Below are 20,840 nucleotides of genomic sequence, written 5' to 3'. Positions count from 1 at the left end.
ATCCACGTGATCAGTGCATGCACAGTCACGTGATCAGTGTATGATCAGCTTCGAGATCAGTGCATGGTCAGCCACATGATCAGTTCATTATCAGGCAGGTGATGACTGCAGGATCAGTCACGTGATAAGTGCATGATCAGGCATGTGTTCAGTGCATGATCAGCCACGTGGTCAGTGCATGATCAGCCATGTCATCAATGCATGCACAGTCACGTGATCAGTGTAGAATCAGCTTCGTGATCAGTGCATGATCAGCCACTTGATCAGTGCATGATCAGCCACGTAATCATTGCATGTGCAGTCTCGTGATCAGTGTATGATCAGGCATGTGATCAGTGTATGATCAACCACGTGATCAGTGCATGTTCAGCCACATGAAGAGTGCAAGATCAACCAAGTGATCAGTGCATGCACAGTCACGTGTTCAGTGTATGATCTGCTTCGTGGTCAGTGCCTGGTCAGCCACGTGATCGGTGCATGATCAGGCACGTGAAGAGTGCATGATCAGTCACGATATCAGTGTATGATAGCAAGGTTATCAGTGCATGATCAGCCAGGTGATCAGTGCATGATCAGCCACGTGATCAGTGCATGCACAGTCACGTGATCAGTGTATGATCAGCATCGTGATCAGTGCATGATCAGCCACATGATCAGTACATGATCAGCCTTGTGATCAGTGCATGCGCAGCCACGTGATCAGTGCATGTGCAGTCTCGTGATCAGTGTATGATCAGGCATGTGATCAGTGCATGATCAGCCAGGTGATCAGTGCATGATCAGCCTTGTGATCAGTGCATGCACAGTCACGTGATCAGTGTATGATCAGCTTCGTGATTAGTTCATTATCAACAACGTGATCAGTGTATGATCAACCAGGTAATCAGTGCATGATCAGCCACATGAACAGTGCAAGATCAGCCAAGTGATCAGTGCATGCACAGTCACGTAATCAGTGTATGATCAGCTTTGAGATCAGTGCATGATGAGCCACGTGATAAGTGCATGATCAGGCAAGTGATCAGTTCATGATCAGGCATGTGATCAGTGCATGATCAGTCACATGATCAGTGTATGATCAGCCACGTGATCAGTGCATGATAGCCACGTGACCCCTGCATGATCAGTCACGTGATCAGTATATGATGAGCCATGGGATCAAAGCATGATAGCCATGTGATCAGTGCATGATAGCTATGTGATCAGTGCATGATCAGCCACGTAATCAGTGCATGATCAGCCACGTGATCATTGCATGCTCAGCCACTTGATCAGTGCATGCACAGTCACGTGATCAGTGTATATTCAGCTTCGTGATCAGTGCATGGTCAGCCACGTGATCAGTTCATTATAAGGCAGGTGATGACTGCATGATCAGTCACGTGATAAGTGCATGATCAGCCTTGTGATCAGTGCATGCACAGTCACGTGTTCAGTGTATATTCAGCTTCGTGATCAGTGCATGATGAGCCACGTGATCACTGCATGTTCATCCACGTGATCAGTGCATGCACAGTCACGTGATCAGTGTATGATCAGCTTCGTGATCAGTGCATGGTCAGCCACATGATCAGTTCATTATCAGGCAGGTGATGACTGCAGGATCAGTCACGTGATAAGTGCATGATCAGGCACGTGATCAGTTCATGATCAGCCACGTGATCAGTGAAAGATCAGCCATGGGATCAGTGCATGCACAGTCAGGTGATCAGTACATGCACAGTCACGTGATCAGTGTATGATCAGCTTCATGATCAGTGCATGATGAGCCACGTGATCAGTGCACGTGCAGTCTCGTGATCAGTGTATGATCAGGCATGTGATAAGTGCATGATCAGCCACGTGATCAGTGCATGATCAACCTTGTGATCATGCATGCACAGTCACGTGATCAGTGTATGATCAGCTTCGTGATTAGCTCATGATCAGCCACGTGATCAGTGTAACATCAACCACGTGAGCAGTGCCTGATTAGCCAGATGAACAGTGCAAGATCAGCCAAGTGATCAGTGCATACACAGTCACTTAATCAGTGTATGATCAGCTTCGTGATCAGTGTATGATGAGCCACGTGATCAGTGTATGATCAGTTACGTGATCAGTGCATGTTCAGCCATGGGATCAGTGCATGATCAGCCACGTGATCAGTGCATGCACAGTCACATGATCAGTTTATGATCAGTTTCATGATCAGTGCATGATCAGCCACGTGACCAGTGTATGATCAGCTTCGTGATCAGTGCATGATCAGACACGTGTTCAGTGCATTATCAGTAATGTGATCAGTGTATGATCAGACACTTGATGAGTGCATGAACAGCCACGTGATCAATGCATGATCAGCCACGTGATCAGTGCATGCACAGTCACGTGATCAGTGTATGATCAGGCATGTGTTCAGTGCACGATCAGCCACGTGGTCAGTGCATGATCAGCCATGTGATCAATGCATGCACAGTCACGTGATCAGTGTAGGATCAGCTTCGTGATCAGTGCATGATCAGCCAATTGATCAGTGCATGATCAGGCACGTGATCAGTGCATGCACAGTCACGTGATCAGTTTATGATCAGCTTCATGATCAGTGCATGATCAGCCACGTGATCAGTGCATGATCAGCCACGTGATCAGTGCCACGTAATCAGTGCATGATCAGTTACGTGATCAGTGCATGCCCAGTCACGTGATCAGTGTATGATCAGACACGTGATCAGTGCATGATAGCAACTTGATCAGTGCAAGATAAGCAACGTCATTCGTGCGTGATCAGCCACGTGATCAGTGTACGATCAGACACGTGATCAGTGCATGATCAGCCACGAAATCAGTGCATGATAGCCACCTGATCAGCATGATAAGCAACGTGATTACTGCATGATCAGCCACGTGATCAGTGTATGATCAGCCACGTGATTAGTGCATGATCATCCACGTTATCAGTGTATGATCAGCCACGTGATCTGTGCATGATCAGGCACGTGATCATTGCATGATCAGTCACGTGATCGGTGTATGATCAGCCACGTGATCAGTGCATGATAGCACCGTGACCACTGCATGATCAATCATGTGATCAGTGCATGATAAGCCATGGGATCAGTGCATGATCAGTCACGTGGTCAGTGCATGCGCAGCCACGTGATCAGTGTGTGATAAGCCACGTGATCAGTGCAAGATAAGCCACGTAATCAGTGCATGATCAGCCACGTGATCACTGTGTGATCAGCCACGTGATCAGTGCATGTGGCGTCATGTGATCAGTCTATAATCAGCCACGTGTTCAGTGCATGATTGACACGTGATCAGTGCATGATAGACACGTGATCAGTGCATGATCAGTCACATTATCTGTGCATGCGCAGTCAAGTTATCAGTGCATGATAGCTAAGTGATCAGTGCATGATCAGCCACGTACTCAGTGCATGATCACCACGTGATCAGTGAATGATGAACCACGTTATCAGTGCATGCACAGTCACGTGTTCAGTGTATGATCAGCTTCGTGATCAGTGCATGATCAACCGCGTGATCAGTGCATGATCACGCAGGTGAAGAGTGCATGATTAGTCACGTGATCAGTGTATGATAGCCAGCTTAACAGTGCATGATCAGCCACAAGATCAGTGCATGATCAGCCACGTCATCAGTGCATGATAGCCAGGTGATCAGTGCATGATCAGTCACGTGATTAGTGTATGATTTGTCACTTGATCAGTGTATGATATCCACGTGATCAGTTCATGTGCCGTCATGTGATCAGTGCATGATAGCTTCACGATCAGTGCATGATCAGCCACGTGATCAGGGCAAGATTGCCAAGTGATCAGTGCATGATTAGTTACGTGATCAATGTATGATTAGCCACGTGATTAGTGCATGATCAGCCACGTGATCAGTGCATGATCACCCACGTGATGACTGCATGATACGCAACGTGATTAGTGCATTATCAGCCACGTGATCAGTGTATGATCAGCCACGTGATCAGTGCATGATCAGCCACGTGATCACTGCATGCAAAGTCACATGATCAGTGTACGATCAGCTTCATGATCATTGCATCATTAGTTACGTGATCAATGTATGATTAGCCACGTGATCAGTGCATGATATCCAAGTGATCAATGCATGATCAGTCACGTATCCATGGCATGCGCAGTCATGTGATCAGTGCATGACAGCTACACAATCGTTGCATAATCAGTCAGGTGATCAAAGCATGGTCAGCCACGTGATCAGTGCATGATAGCCACGTTAACAGTGCATGAACAGGAACGTGATCAGTTCATGCACAGTCACGTGATCAGTGCATGATAGACTCGTAATCAGTGCATGATAGCCACGTGATCAGTGCATGATCTGTCACGTGATCAGTGCATGCGCAGTCACGGGATCAGTGTACGATAAGCCACGTGATCAGTGCATGATAGCCACGTGATCAGTGCCTGGTAAGCAACGTGATTAGTGCATGATCAGCCACGTAATCAGTGCATGATCAACCATGTGATCAGTGCATGCACAGTCACGTGATCAGTGTATGATCAGCTTCTTCATCAGTGCATGATCAGCCATGTGATCAGTGCATGCACAGTCACGTGATCAGTGCATGATCAGTCACGTGATCATTGTATGATCAGCGACGTGTTCAGTGCATGATAGACACCTGATCAGTGCATGATAGCCACGTAATCAGTGCATGATCAGTCACGTGATCAGTGCATTTGCAGTCACGTGATCAGTGCATGTGCAGTCACGTGATCAGTGTATGATCAGACACGTGATCAGTGCATGATAGCAACCTGATCAGTGCATGATAAGCAACGTGATTCGTGCGTGATCAGCCACGTGATCAGTGTACGATCAGACACGTGATCAGTGCATGATCAGCCAAGAAATCAGTGCATGATAGCCACTTGATCAGCATGATAAGCAACGTGATTACTGCATGATCAGCCACGTGATCAGTGTATGATCAGCCACGTGATCAGTGCATGATCAGGCACGTGATCAGTGCATGATCAGTCACGTTATCTCTACATGCGCAGTCAAGTTATCAGTGCATGATAGCTACGTGATCAGTGCATGATCAGCCACGTAATCAGTGCATGATCACCACGTGATCAGTGAATGATGAACCACGTTATCAGTGCATGAACAGTCAAGTGTTCAGTGTATGATCAGCTTCTTCATCAGTGCATGATCAACCACGAGATCAGTGCATGATCACGCAGGTGAAGAGTGCGTGATTAGTCACTTGATCAGTGTATGATAGCCAGCTTAACAGTGCATGATCAGCCACGAGATCAGTGCATGATCAGCCACGTGATCAGTGCATGATAGCCAGGTTATCAGTGCATGATCAGTCACGTGATTAGTGTATGATCTGTCACTTGATCAATGTATGATATCCACGTGATCAGTTCCTGCGCCGTCATGTGATCAGTGCATGATAGCTTCACGATCAGTGCATGATCAGCCACGTGATCAGTGCAAGATTCCCAAGTGATCAGTGCATGCACAGTCACGTAATCAGTGTATGATCAGCTTTGAGATCAGTGCATGATGAGCCACGTGATAAGTGCATGATCAGGCAAGTGATCAGTTCATGATCAGGCATGTGATCAGTGCATGATCAGTCACATGATCAGTGTATGATCAGCCACGTGATCAGTGCATGATAGCCACGTGACCCCTGAATGATCAGTCACGTGATCAGTATATGATGAGCCATGGGATCACTGCATGATAGCCATGTGATCAGTGCATGATAGCTATGTGATCAGTGCATGATCAGCCACGTAATCAGTGCATGATCAGCCACGTGATCATTGCATGCTCAGCCACTTGATCAGTGCATGCACAGTCACGTGATCAGTGTATATTCAGCTTCGTGATCAGTGCATGGTCAGCCACGTGATCAGTTCATTATCAGGCAGGTGATGACTGCATGATCAGTCACGTGATAAGTGCATGATCAGCCTTGTGATCAGTGCATGCACAGTCACGTGTTCAGTGTATATTCAGCTTCGTGATCAGTGCATGATGAGCCACGTGATCATTGCATGTTCATCCACGTGATCAGTGCATGCACAGTCACGTGATCAGTGTATGATCAGCTTCGTGATCAGTGCATGGTCAGCCACATGATCAGTTCATTATCAGGCAGGTGATGACTGCAGGATCAGTCACGTGATAAGTGCATGATCAGGCATGTGTTCAGTGCATGATCAGCCACGTGGTCAGTGCATGGTCAGCCATGTGATCAATGCATGCACAGTCACGTGATCAGTGTAGGATCAGCTTCGTGATCAGTGCATGATCAGCCACTTGATCAGTGCATGATCAGGCACGTGATCAGTGCATGCACAGTCACGTGATCAGTTTATGATCAGCTTCATGATCAGTGCATGATCAGCCACGTGATCAGTGCATGATCAGCCACGTGATCAGTGCCAGATCAGCCATGGTACCAGTGCATGCACAGTCACGGGACCAGTGTATGATCCCCTTCGTGATCAGTGCATGATCAGCCACGTGATCAGTGCATGATCAGGCACGTGATGAGTGCATGATCAGTCACGTGATAAGTGCATGATCAGGCACGTGATCAGTTCATGATCAGGCATGTGATCAGTGCATTATCAGTCACATGATCATTGTATGATCAGCCACGTGATCAGTGAATGATAGCCACGTGACCCCTGCATGATCTGTCACGTGATCACTGCATGATGAGCCATGGGATCACTGCATGATAGCCATGTGATCAGTGCATGATAGCCACGTGACCCCTGCATGATCAGTCACGTGATCAGTATATGATGAGCCATGGGATCAAAGCATGATAGCCACCTGATCAGTGCATGGTAAGCAACGTGATTCGTGAGTGATCAGCCATGTGATCAGTGTACGATCAGACACGTGATCAGTGCATGATCAGCCACGAAATCAGTGCATGATAGCCACCTGATCAGCATGATAAGCAACGTGATTACTGCATGATCAGCCACATGATCAGTGTATGATCAGCCACGTGATCAGTGCATGATCAGCTTCGTGATCAGGGCATGATTAGTTACGTGAACAATGTATGATTAGCCAGTTGATCATTGCATGATAGCCACGGAAAGAGTGCATGAACAGGTACATGATCAGTTCATGCGCAGTCAGGTGATCAGTGCATGATAGCCACGTGATCAGTGCATGATTTGTCACGAGATCAGTGCATGGGCAGTTACTTGATAAGTGTATGATCAACCAAGGGATCAGTGCATGATAGCCACCTGATCAGTGCATGGTAAGCAATGTGATTAGTGCATGATTAGCCACGTGATCAGTGCATGATCAGCCACGCGATCAGTGCATGATCAGCCATGTGATCAGTGCATGCACAGTCACGTGATCAGTGTATGATCAGCTTCATGATCAGTGCATGATCACTCACGTGATAAGTGCATGTTCAGGCACGTGATCAGTTCATGATTAGGCATGTGATCACTGCATGATCAGTCACGTGATCAGCGTATAATCCGACACGTGATCAGTGCATGATAGCTACGTGATCAGTGCATGATCAGTCACGAGATCAGTGCATGAGCAGCCATGGGATCAGTGCATGATAGCCATGTGATCAGTGCATGACAGCTACATGATCAGTGCTTGATTAGTCACGTGATCAGCGCATGATCAGCCACGTAATCAGTGCATGATCAACCATGTGATCAGTGCATGCACAGTCACGTGATCAGTGTATGATAAGCTTCGTGATCAGTGCATGATAGCCACCTGATCAGTGCATGGTAAGCAACGTGATTAGTGCATGATTAGCCACGTGATCAGCCCATGATTTGCCACGTGATCAGTGCAGGATCAGCCATGTGATCAGTGCATGCACAGTCACGTGATCAGTGTATGATCAGCTTCGTGAACAGTGCATGATCAGCACGTGATCAGTGCATGACAGCTACGTGATCAGTGCTTGATTAGCCACGTGATCAGCGCATGATCAGCCACGTAATCAGTGCATGATCAACCATGTGATCAGTGCATGCACAGTCACCTGATCAGTGTATGATAAGCTTCGTGATCAGTGCATGATAGCCACCTGATCAGTGCATGGTAAGCAACGTGATTAGTGCATGATTAGCCACGTGATCAGCGCATGATCAGCCACGTGATCAGTGCAGGATCATCCATGTGATCAGTGCATGCACAGGCACGTGATCAGTGTATGATCAGCTTCGTGAACAGTGCATGATCTGCACGCGATCAGTGCATGATAGCCACATGATCAGTGCCTGGTAAGCAACGTGATTAGTGCATGATCAGCCACGTAATCAGTGCATGATCAGTTACGTGATCAGTGCATGCCCAGTCACGTGATCAGTGTATGATCAGACACGTGATCTGTGCATGATAGCAACCTGATCAGTGCAAGATAAGCAACGTGAATCGTGCGTGATCAGCCTCGTGATCAGTGTACGATCAGACACGTGATCAGTGCATGATCAGCCACGAAATCAGTGCATGATAGCCACCTGATCAGCATGATAAGCAACGTGATTACTGCATGATCAGCCACGTGATCAGTGTATGATCAGCCACGTGATTAGTGCATGATCATCCACGTTATCAGTGTATGATCAGCCACGTGATCTGTGCATGATCAGGCACGTGATCATTGCATGATCAGTCACGTGATCGGTGTATGATCAGCCACGTGATCAGTGCATGATAGCACCGTGACCACTGCATGATCAATCATGTGATCAGTGCATGATAAGCCATGGGATCAGTGCATGATCAGTCACGTGGTCAGTGCATGCGCAGCCACGTGATCAGTGTATGATAAGCCACGTGATCAGTGCATGATAAGCCACGTAATCAGTGCATGATCAGCCACGTGATCACTGTGTGATCAGCCACGTGATCAGTGCATGTGGCGTCATGTGATCAGTCTATAATCAGCCACGTATTCAGTGCATGATTGACACGTGATCAGTGCATGATAGACACGTGATCAGTGCATGATCAGTCACGTTATCTGTGCATGCGCAGTCAAGTTATCAGTGCATGATAGCTAAGTGATCAGTGCATGATCAGCCACGTACTCAGTGCATGATCACCACGTGATCAGTGAATGATGAACCACGTTATCAGTGCATGCACAGTCACGTGTTCAGTGTATGATCAGCTTCATGATCAGTGCATGATCAACTGCGTGATCAGTGCATGATCACGCAGGTGAAGAGTGCATGATTAGTCACGTGATCAGTGTATGATAGCCACGTGATCAGTGCCTGGTAAGCAACGTGATTAGTGCATGATCAGCCACGTAATCAGTGCATGATCAACCATGTGATCAGTGCATGCACAGTCACGTGATCAGTGTATGATCAGCTTCTTCATCAGTGCATGATCAGCCATGTGATCAGTGCATGCACAGTCACGTGATCAGTGCATGATCAGTCACGTGATCATTGTATGATCAGCGACGTGTTCAGTGCATGATAGACACCTGATCAGTGCATGATAGCCACGTAATCAGTGCATGATCAGTCACGTGATCAGTGCATTTGCAGTCACGTGATCAGTGCATGTGCAGTCACGTGATCAGTGTATGATCAGACACGTGATCAGTGCATGATAGCAACCTGATCAGTGCATGATAAGCAACGTGATTCGTGCGTGATCAGCCATGTGATCAGTGTACGATCAGACACGTGATCAGTGCATGATCAGCCAAGAAATCAGTGCATGATAGCCACTTGATCAGCATGATAAGCAACGTGATTACTGCATGATCAGCCACGTGATCAGTGTATGATCAGCCACGTGATCAGTGCATGATCAGGCACGAGATCAGTGCATGATCAGTCACGTTATCTCTACATGCGCAGTCAAGTTATCAGTGCATGATAGCTACGTGATCAGTGCATGATCAGCCACGTAATCAGTGCATGATCACCACGTGATCAGTGAATGATGAACCACGTTATCAGTGCATGAACAGTCAAGTGTTCAGTGTATGATCAGCTTCTTCATCAGTGCATGATCAACCATGTGATCAGTGCATGCACAGTCACGTGATCAGTGCATGATCAGTCACGTGATCATTGTATGATCAGCGACGTGTTCAGTGCATGATAGACACCTGATCAGTGCATGATAGCCACGTAATCAGTGCATGATCAGTCACGTGATCAGTGCATTTGCAGTCACGTGATCAGTGCATGTGCAGTCACGTGATCAGTGTATGATCAGACACGTGATCAGTGCATGATAGCAACCTGATCAGTGCATGATAAGCAACGTGATTCGTGCGTGATCAGCCACGTGATCAGTGTACGATCAGACACGTGATCAGTGCATGATCAGCCAAGAAATCAGTGCATGATAGCCACTTGATCAGCATGATAAGCAACGTGATTACTGCATGATCAGCCACGTGATCAGTGTATGATCAGCCACGTGATCAGTGCATGATCAGGCACGTGATCAGTGCATGATCAGTCACGTTATCTCTACATGCGCAGTCAAGTTATCAGTGCATGATAGCTACGTGATCAGTGCATGATCAGCCACGTAATCAGTGCATGATCACCACGTGATCAGTGAATGATGAACCACGTTATCAGTGCATGAACAGTCAAGTGTTCAGTGTATGATCAGCTTCTTCATCAGTGCATGATCAACCACGAGATCAGTGCATGATCACGCAGGTGAAGAGTGCGTGATTAGTCACTTGATCAGTGTATGATAGCCAGCTTAACAGTGCATGATCAGCCACGAGATCAGTGCATGATCAGCCACGTGATCAGTGCATGATAGCCAGGTTATCAGTGCATGATCAGTCACGTGATTAGTGTATGATCTGTCACTTGATCAATGTATGATATCCACGTGATCAGTTCCTGCGCCGTCATGTGATCAGTGCATGATAGCTTCACGATCAGTGCATGATCAGCCACGTGATCAGTGCAAGATTCCCAAGTGATCAGTGCATGCACAGTCACGTAATCAGTGTATGATCAGCTTTGAGATCAGTGCATGATGAGCCACGTGATAAGTGCATGATCAGGCAAGTGATCAGTTCATGATCAGGCATGTGATCAGTGCATGATCAGTCACATGATCAGTGTATGATCAGCCACGTGATCAGTGCATGATAGCCACGTGACCCCTGCATGATCAGTCACGTGATCAGTATATGATGAGCCATGGGATCACTGCATGATAGCCATGTGATCAGTGCATAATAGCTATGTGATCAGTGCATGATCAGCCACGTAATCAGTGCATGATCAGCCACGTGATCATTGCATGCTCAGCCACTTGATCAGTGCATGCACAGTCACGTGATCAGTGTATATTCAGCTTCGTGATCAGTGCATGGTCAGCCACGTGATCAGTTCATTATCAGGCAGGTGATGACTGCATGATCAGTCACGTGATAAGTGCATGATCAGCCTTGTGATCGGTGCATGCACAGTCACGTGTTCAGTGTATATTCAGCTTCGTGATCAGTGCATGATGAGCCACGTGATCATTGCATGTTCATCCACGTGATCAGTGCATGCACAGTCACGTGATCAGTGTATGATCAGCTTCGTCATCAGTGCATGGTCAGCCACATGATCAGTTCATTATCAGGCAGGTGATGACTGCAGGATCAGTCACGTGATAAGTGCATGATCAGGCATGTGTTCAGTGCATGATCAGCCACGTGGTCAGTGCATGATCAGCCATGTGATCAATGCATGCACAGTCACGTGATCAGTGTAGGATCAGCTTCGTGATCAGTGCATGATCAGCCACTTGATCAGTGCATGATCAGGCACGTGATCAGTGCATGCACAGTCACGTGATCAGTTTATGATCAGCTTCATGATCAGTGCATGATCAGCCACGTGATCAGTGCATGATCAGCCACGTGATCAGTGCCAGATCAGCCATGGTACCAGTGCATGCACAGTCACGGGACCAGTGTATGATCCCCTTCGTGATCAGTGCATGATCAGCCACGTGATCAGTGCATGATCAGGCACGTGATGAGTGCATGATCAGTCACGTGATAAGTGCATGATCAGGCACGTGATCAGTTCATGATCAGGCATGTGATCAGTGCATTATCAGTCACATGATCATTGTATGATCAGCCACGTGATCAGTGAATGATAGCCACGTGACCCCTGCATGATCTGTCACGTGATCACTGCATGATGAGCCATGGGATCACTGCATGATAGCCATGTGATCAGTGCATGATAGCCACGTGACCCCTGCATGATCAGTCACGTGATCAGTATATGATGAGCCATGGGATCAAAGCATGATAGCCACCTGATCAGTGCATGGTAAGCAACGTGATTCGTGAGTGATCAGCCATGTGATCAGTGTACGATCAGACACGTGATCAGTGCATGATCAGCCACGAAATCAGTGCATGATAGCCACCTGATCAGCATGATAAGCAACGTGATTACTGCATGATCAGCCACATGATCAGTGTATGATCAGCCACGTGATCAGTGCATGATCAGCTTCGTGATCAGGGCATGATTAGTTACGTGAACAATGTATGATTAGCCAGTTGATCATTGCATGATAGCCACGGAAAGAGTGCATGAACAGGTACATGATCAGTTCATGCGCAGTCAGGTGATCAGTGCATGATAGCCACGTGATCAGTGCATGATTTGTCACGAGATCAGTGCATGGGCAGTTACTTGATAAGTGTATGATCAACCAAGGGATCAGTGCATGATAGCCACCTGATCAGTGCATGGTAAGCAATGTGATTAGTGCATGATTAGCCACGTGATCAGTGCATGATCAGCCACGCGATCAGTGCATGATCAGCCATGTGATCAGTGCATGCACAGTCACGTGATCAGTGTATGATCAGCTTCATGATCAGTGCATGATCACTCACGTGATAAGTGCATGTTCAGGCACGTGATCAGTTCATGATTAGGCATGTGATCACTGCATGATCAGTCACGTGATCAGCGTATAATCCGACACGTGGTCAGTGCATGATAGCTACGTGATCAGTGCATGATCAGTCACGAGATCAGTGCATGAGCAGCCATGGGATCAGTGCATGATAGCCATGTGATCAGTGCATGACAGCTACATGATCAGTGCTTGATTAGTCACGTGATCAGTGCATGATCAGCCACGTAATCAGTGCATGATCAACCATGTGATCAGTGCATGCACAGTCACGTGATCAGTGTATGATAAGCTTCGTGATCAGTGCATGATAGCCACCTGATCAGTGCATGGTAAGCAACGTGATTAGTGCATGATTAGCCACGTGATCAGCCCATGATTTGCCACGTGATCAGTGCAGGATCAGCCATGTGATCAGTGCATGCACAGTCACGTGATCAGTGTATGATCAGCTTCGTGAACAGTGCATGATCAGCACGTGATCAGTGCATGACAGCTACGTGATCAGTGCTTGATTAGCCACGTGATCAGCGCATGATCAGCCACGTAATCAGTGCATGATCAACCATGTGATCAGTGCATGCACAGTCACCTGATCAGTGTATGATAAGCTTCGTGATCAGTGCATGATAGCCACCTGATCAGTGCATGGTAAGCAACGTGATTAGTGCATGATTAGCCACGTGATCAGCGCATGATCAGCCACGTGATCAGTGCAGGATCATCCATGTGATCAGTGCATGCACAGGCACGTGATCAGTGTATGATCAGCTTCGTGAACAGTGCATGATCTGCACGCGATCAGTGCATGATAGCCACATGATCAGTGCCTGGTAAGCAACGTGATTAGTGCATGATCAGCCACGTAATCAGTGCATGATCAGTTACGTGATCAGTGCATGCCCAGTCACGTGATCAGTGTATGATCAGACACGTGATCTGTGCATGATAGCAACCTGATCAGTGCAAGATAAGCAACGTGAATCGTGCGTGATCAGCCTCGTGATCAGTGTACGATCAGACACGTGATCAGTGCATGATCAGCCACGAAATCAGTGCATGATAGCCACCTGATCAGCATGATAAGCAACGTGATTACTGCATGATCAGCCACGTGATCAGTGTATGATCAGCCACGTGATTAGTGCATGATCATCCACGTTATCAGTGTATGATCAGCCACGTGATCTGTGCATGATCAGGCACGTGATCATTGCATGATCAGTCACGTGATCGGTGTATGATCAGCCACGTGATCAGTGCATGATAGCACCGTGACCACTGCATGATCAATCATGTGATCAGTGCATGATAAGCCATGGGATCAGTGCATGATCAGTCACGTGGTCAGTGCATGCGCAGCCACGTGATCAGTGTATGATAAGCCACGTGATCAGTGCATGATAAGCCACATAATCAGTGCATGATCAGCCACGTGATCACTGTGTGATCAGCCACGTGATCAGTGCATGTGGCGTCATGTGATCAGTCTATAATCAGCCACGTATTCAGTGCATGATTGACACGTGATCAGTGCATGATAGACACGTGATCAGTGCATGATAAGTCACGTTATCTGTGCATGCGCAGTCAAGTTATCAGTGCATGATAGCTAAGTGATCAGTGCATGATCAGCCACGTACTCAGTGCATGATAACCACGTGATCAGTGAATGATGAACCACGTTATCAGTGCATGCACAGTCACGTGTTCAGTGTATGATCAGCTTCATGATCAGTGCATGATCAACTGCGTGATCAGTGCATGATCACGCAGGTGAAGAGTGCATGATTAGTCACGTGATCAGTGTATGATAGCCAGCTTAACAGTGCATGATCAGCCACGAGATCAGTGCATGATCAGCCACGTGATCAGTGCATGATAGCCAGGTGATCAGTGCATGATCAGTCACGTGATTAGTGTATGATTTGTCACTTGATCAGTGTATGATATCCACGTGATCAGTTCATGTGCCGTCATGTGATCAGTGCATGATACCTACGTGATCAGTGCATGATCAGCCACGTAATCAGTGCATGTGCAGTCTCGTGATCAGTGTATGATCAGGCATGTAATCAGTGCATGATCAGTCATATCATCCGTGTATGATCAGCCACGTGATCAGTGAATGATAGTCACGTGACCCCTGCATGATTAGTCACGTGATCAGTGCATGATGAGCCATGGTATCACTGCATGAGAGCCATGTGATCAGTGCATGATAGCTACGTGATCAGTGCATGGTCAGCTACGTAATCAGTGCATGTGCAGTGTCATGATCAGTGTATAATCAGGCACGTGATCAGTGCATGATCAGCCACGTAATCAGTGTATGATCTCCCACGTGATCAGTGCATGATCAGACACGTGATCATTGCATTTTCAGCCACGTGATCAGTGCATGATCAGCCATATGAAGAGTAGAAGATCAGCCAAGTAATCAGTGCATTCACAGTCACGTACTCAGTGTATGATCAGCTTCGTGATCAGTGCATGATCAGCCACGTGATCAGTACATGATCAGCCTTGTGATTAGTGCATGCGCAGCCACGTGATCAGTGCATGTGCAGTCTGGTGATCAGTGTATGATCAGGCATGTGATCAGTGCACGATCAGCCACATGATCATTGCATTTTCAGCCACGTGATCAGTGCATGCACAGTCACCTGATCAATGTATGATCAGCCACGTGATCAGTGCATGATCAGGCACGTGATGAGTGCATGATCAGTCACGTGATCAGTGTATGATCAGGCACGTGATGAGTGCATGATCAGCCACGTGATCAGTACATGATCAGCCTTGTGATCAGTGCATGCGCAGCCACGTGATCAGTGCATGTGCAGTCTCGTGATCAGTGTATGATCAGGCATGTGATCAGTGCATGATCAGCCAGGTGATCAGTGCATGATCAGCCTTGTGATCAGTGCATGCACAGTCACGTGATCAGTGTATGATCAGCTTCGTGATTAGTTCATTATCAACAACGTGATCAGTGTATGATCAACCAGGTAATCAGTGCATGATCAGCCACATGAACAGTGCAAGATCAGCCAAGTGATCAGTGCATGCACAGTCACGTAATCAGTGTATGATCAGCTTTGAGATCAGTGCATGATGAGCCACGTGATAAGTGCATGATCAGGCAAGTGATCAGTTCATGATCAGGCATGTGATCAGTGCATGATCAGTCACATGATCAGTGTATGATCAGCCACGTGATCAGTGCATGATAGCCACGTGACCCCTGCATGATCAGTCACGTGATCAGTATATGATGAGCCATGGGATCAAAGCATGATAGCCCTGTGATCAGTGCATGATAGCTATGTGATCAGTGCATGATCAGCCACGTAATCAGTGCATGATCAGCCACGTGATCATTGCATGCTCAGCCACTTGATCAGTGCATGCACAGTCACGTGATCAGTGTATATTCAGCTTTGTGATCAGTGCATGGTCAGCCACGTGATCAGTTCATTATCAGGCAGGTGATGACTGCATGATCAGTCACGTGATAAGTGCATGATCAGCCTTGTGATCAGTGCATGCACAGTCACGTGTTCAGTGTATATTCAGCTTCGTGATCAGTGCATGATGAGCCACGTGATCACTGCATGTTCATCCACGTGATCAGTGCATGCACAGTCACGTGATCAGTGTATGATCAGGCATGTGTTCAGTGCATGATCAGCCACGTGGTCAGTGCATGATCAGCCATGTGATCAATGCATGCACAGTCACGTGATCAGTGTAGGATCAGCTTCGTGATCAGTGCATGATCAGCCAATTGATCAGTGCATGATCAGGCACGTGATCAGTGCATGCACAGTCACGTGATCAGTTTATGATCAGCTTCATGATCAGTGCATGATCAGCCACGTGATCAGTGCATAATCAGCCACGTGATCAGTGCCACGTAATCAGTGCATGATCAGTTATGTGATCAGTGCATGCCCAGTCACGTGATCAGTGTATGATCAGACACGTGATCAGTGCATGATAGCAACCTGATCAGTGCAAGATAAGCAACGTGAATCGTGCGTGATCAGCCACGTGATCAGTGTACGATCAGACACGTGATCAGTGCATGATCAGCCACGAAATCAGTGCATGATAGCCACCTGATCAGCATGATAAGCAACGTGATTACTGCATGATCAGCCACGTGATCAGTGTATGATCAGCCACGTGATTAGTGCATGATCATCCACGTTATCAGTGTATGATCAGCCACGTGATCTGTGCATGATCAGGCACGTGATCATTGCATGACCAGTCACGTGATCGGTGTATGATCAGCCACGTGATCAGTGCATGATAGCACCGTGACCACTGCATGATCAATCATGTGATCAGTGCATGATAAGCCATGGGATCAGTGCATGATCAGTCACGTGGTCAGTGCATGCGCAGCCACGTGATCAGTGTATGATAAGCCACGTGATCAGTGCATGATAAGCCACGTAATCAGTGCATGATCAGCCACGTGATCACTGTGTGATCAGCCACGTGTTCAGTGCATGTGGCGTCATGTGATCAGTCTATAATCAGCCACGTGTTCAGTGCATGATTGACACGTGATCAGTGCATGATAGACACGTGATCAGTGCATGATCAGTCACGTTATCTGTGCATGCGCAGTCAAGTTATCAGTGCATGATAGCTAAGTGATCAGTGCATGATCAGCCACGTACTCAGTGCATGATCACCACGTGATCAGTGAATGATGAACCACGTTATCAGTGCATGCACAGTCACGTGTTCAGTGTATGATCAGCTTCGTGATCAGTGCATGATCAACCGCGTGATCAGTGCATGATCACGCAGGTGAAGAGTGCATGATTAGTCACGTGATCAGTGTATGATAGCCAGCTTAACAGTGCATGATCAGCCACAAGATCAGTGCATGATCAGCCACGTCATCAGTGCATGATAGCCAGGTGATCAGTGCATGATCAGTCACGTGATTAGTGTATGATTTGTCACTTGATCAGTGTATGATATCCACGTGATCAGTTCATGTGCCGTCATGTGATCAGTGCATGATAGCTTCACGATCAGTGCATGATCAGCCACGTGATCAGGGCAAGATTGCCAAGTGATCAGTGCATGATTAGTTACGTGATCAATGTATGATTAGCCACGTGATTAGTGCATGATCAGCCACGTGATCAGTGCATGATCACCCACGTGATGACTGCATGATACGCAACGTGATTAGTGCATTATCAGCCACGTGATCAGTGTATGATCAGCCACGTGATCAGTGCATGATCAGCCACGTGATCACTGCATGCAAAGTCACATGATCAGTGTACGATCAGCTTCATGATCATTGCATCATTAGTTACGTGATCAATGTATGATTAGCCACGTGATCAGTGCATGATATCCACGTGATCAATGCATGATCAGTCACGTATCCATGGCATGCGCAGTCATGTGATCAGTGCATGACAGCTACACAATCGTTGCATAATCAGTCAGGTGATCAAAGCATGGTCAGCCACGTGATCAGTGCATGATGGCCACGCTAACAGTGCATGAACAGGAACGTGATCAGTTCATGCACAGTCACGTGATCAGTGCATGATAGACTCGTAATCAGTGCATGATAACCACGTGATCAGTGCATGATCTGTCACCTGATCAGTGCATGATCAACCTTGTGATCATGCATGCACAGTCACGTGATCAGGGTATGATGAGCTTCGTGATTAGCTCATGATCAGCCGCGTGATCAGTGTAACATCAACCACGTGATCAGTGCGTGATTAGCCAGATGAACAGTGCAAGATCAGCCAAGTGATCAGTGCATACACAGTCACGTAATCAGTGTATGATCAGCTTCGTGATCAGTGCATGATGAGCCACGTGATCAGTGCATGATCAGCCACGTGATCAGTGCATGATCAGGCACGTGTTCAGTGCATTATCACTAATGTGATCAGTGTATGATCAGACACGTGATGAGTGCATGAACAGCCTCATGATCAGTGTATGATCAGCCACATGATCAGTGCATGATCCGCAACATGATTAGTGCATGATCAGTCACGTGATCAGTGTATGATCACCCAGGTGATCAGTGCATGATCAGCCACGTGATCAATGCCTGCATGGTCCCGTGATCAGTGTATGATCAACTTCTTCTTCAGTGCATGATCAGCCACATGATCAGTGCATGATCAGGCAGGTGAAGAATGCATAATCAGTCACGTGATCAGTGTATGACAGCCAGGTTATCAGCGCATTATCAGCCACGTGATTAGTGCAAGATCAGCCAAGTGATCAGTGCATGCACACTCACATGATCAGTGTATGATCAGCTTCGTGATCAGTGCATGGTCAGCCACGTGATCAGTGCATGATCAGGCACGTGAAGAGTGCATGATCAGTCAGGATATCAGTGTATGATAGCAAGGTTATCAGTGCATGATCAGCCAGGTGATCAGTGCATGATCAGCCACGTGATCAGTGCATGCACAGTCACGTGATCAGTGTATGATCAGCTTCGTGATCAGTGCATGCACAGTCATGTGATCAGTGTATAATCCGCTTCATGATCAGTACATTATCAGCCAGGTGATCAGTGCATGTACAGTCTGGTGATCAGTGTATGATCAGGCATGTGATCAGTGCACGATCAGCCACATGATCATTGCATTTTCAGCCACGTGATCAGTGCATGCACAGTCACCTGATCAATGTATGATCAGCCACGTGATCAGTGCTTGATCAGGCACGTGATGAGTGCATGATCAGTCACGTGATAAGTGCATGATCAGGCACGTGATCAGTTCATGATCAGGCATGTGATCAGTGCATGATCAGTCACATGATCAGTGTTTGATCAGCCACGTGATCAGTGCATGATAGCCACGTGACCCCTGCATGATCAGTCACGTGATCAGTGCATGATGAGCCATGGGATAACTGCATGATAGCAATGTGATCAGTGCATTATACCTACGTGATCAGTGCATGATCAGCCACGTAATCAGTGCATGTGCAGTCTCGTGATCAGTGTATGATCAGGCATGTGATCAGTGTATGATCAACCACGTGATCAGTGCATGATCTGTCACCTGATCAGTGCATGATCAACCTTGTGATCATGCATGCACAGTCACGTGATCAGGGTATGATGAGCTTCGTGATTAGCTCATGATCAGCCGCGTGATCAGTGTAACATCAACCACGTGATCAGTGCGTGATTAGCCAGATGAACAGTGCAAGATCAGCCAAGTGATCAGTGCATACACAGTCACGTAATCAGTGTATGATCAGCTTCGTGATCAGTGCATGATGAGCCACGTGATCAGTGCATGATCAGCCACGTGATCAGTGCATGATCAGGCACGTGTTCAGTGCATTATCACTAATGTGATCAGTGTATGATCAGACACGTGATGAGTGCATGAACAGCCTCATGATCAGTGTATGATCAGCCACATGATCAGTGCATGATCCGCAACATGATTAGTGCATGATCAGTCACGTGATCAGTGTATGATCACCCAGGTGATCAGTGCATGATCAGCCACGTGATCAATGCCTGCATGGTCCCGTGATCAGTGTATGATCAACTTCTTCTTCAGTGCATGATCAGCCACATGATCAGTGCATGATCAGGCAGGTGAAGAATGCATAATCAGTCACGTGATCAGTGTATGACAGCCAGGTTATCAGCGCATTATCAGCCACGTGATTAGTGCAAGATCAGCCAAGTGATCAGTGCATGCACACTCACATGATCAGTGTATGATCAGCTTCGTGATCAGTGCATGGTCAGCCACGTGATCAGTGCATGATCAGGCACGTGAAGAGTGCATGATCAGTCAGGATATCAGTGTATGATAGCAAGGTTATCAGTGCAT

This window comes from Bos grunniens, chromosome 4 (genome assembly GCF_055505025.1).
Source record: "Bos grunniens cultivar Pamir isolate PY7600 chromosome 4, Bosgru_T2T1.0, whole genome shotgun sequence".
Lineage (NCBI taxonomy): Eukaryota > Metazoa > Chordata > Mammalia > Artiodactyla > Bovidae > Bos > Bos grunniens.
The sequence above is the reverse complement of the archived record's forward strand: the minus strand, read 5'-3'. Positions refer to the sequence as shown.